This window comes from Poecilia reticulata, linkage group LG3, assembly GCF_000633615.1.
Source record: "Poecilia reticulata strain Guanapo linkage group LG3, Guppy_female_1.0+MT, whole genome shotgun sequence".
NCBI lineage: Eukaryota > Metazoa > Chordata > Actinopteri > Cyprinodontiformes > Poeciliidae > Poecilia > Poecilia reticulata.
Window position 1 is genome coordinate 30,299,564 of NC_024333.1, and position 1,682 is coordinate 30,301,245.

The window sequence follows — 1,682 nt, forward strand, 5'->3', positions numbered from 1 at the left end:
TTCTTCAATTATTTATTCATTTCTTACAGTAGTTAATTTACAGCAATTAAATGAACTTTATCAGCTACAAAGCTTGAAATAAATTTTAAAAAGAAGCTGATATGATCTAAAATATATATATTTTTAAATTGCTTTATTCCCGCTGGCTTGACACAGATTGATGGGAAGATTTTGAGAAAAAAAGAAAAGAAAAGAAAAGACAAGATTACAGAAACATCTTGAGATTGGAGAGACAACGAATTAGCTCTTAGAGCGGATTTACAGCTTAACCAAAAAAAAAAAAGAAACCAATAACCTACTGGAGGCATTGTTTCCAAAGAAAACTACTTGACACTCTCACCGGGGAATCTGTGTGTCAGGCGATGGCAGCCAGGTTAGTGGCGTGCATTCTGTTCTGTTCTGTTGTGTTTTGTTTTGTTTGACAGCTGCAGACTGTGACGAGTGATTTAAAAGTAGTGAGTGAGTGGCACTACAGTTAGCACAACAAAAGTGTGCATTTGTAGAGAGTTTTGCAGAAAAAAAACCACATATATTTCTGCGACCTTCTGAACAGACTTTAAAACGGTTCCTGGATTTTTAAAAAAAAAAAAAGAAAAAGAAAAAAGAAACTTTCTAACCGTCCTCACAGTTCTCCTGGAGCTCTCTCTTTCAAAAACAACACTGCGGATATAGAGAACTTTCTTTTGGCCCTTTTAGCATCAGTCTTACTTTAATACATCCAAACTCTTGGAAACTGTAAATTATTCAAAGCAATATAGCTGAGTGAATCTTTAGCTCCTCCTACACTTTAATTTGGAACCAAGTCGAGGTCCCCCTAATGGCACAAACTCCTGACTAGAAGGAGGAAGAGGTGAGGGAGAAACGGTGGTGTGTGTGTGTGTGTGTGAGACAAAGTGTGTGAGGGGGTGTTTTTGGTCTAATGCATGTCTAATAGGAGGGGTCACTGACGTAAAAATGTTAGGGAACCCCCCAAACCCCTCCACCCCCTCTTTAGATGATATAAGCTGCGAGCATTCACGGCGGGCCCATCGGCTGAACCACCAGTCTGAGTAAGTAGAAACAAAGCAGCAAGGAGAAACAGATGAATGTGCTCGTTTAGTTTACGGGTTGTTTGATGAGGGAGCGCTGGCCAGAGTGTTGTTCCTCACCACGGGGCCCTCGGTGACAGTTTGAGTCGGTCTTCTCAGCTCATTATCTCGCCGGCCCACTGAGGGCCCCATTCAAGCCGGGCAGACCCTCACCTCCTTCCCTTCCATCCCCTTCCCTTCCCTCCCTGTTCCTCTCTCTCTCTCTCTCTCTCTCTCTCTCTTTCTCTCTCTCTTTCTCTCTCTCTCTCTCTCTGGCAGCGTCGTTTGTCTACTCATTGAACCCGCAGTCAGGAATGCAATGGTTGTTAGGGAGCCCTCTTTCACCTCCAAAGTGTTTTATTGATGAGCTTTGACTTCTCCTACTTTTTCACATGTCAAAGAAAAGTCAAGTGTAGGCCCCCATGACTTCATTTCGTGGCTCCCCATCCCTAAAAAAAAAAAAAAAAAGAAAAAAAAGGGAAGAGAAAAATTTCCTCCCCCTCCCCCTGTTTATGCTCTTCCCCTTTCTCGTCATTTGGCCCTCTCTGAGGCACCCTCATTTTTTATTTTTTTTATTTTTTTTTGCTTTAGTTTTGACCTCAGCATGCGTACAAA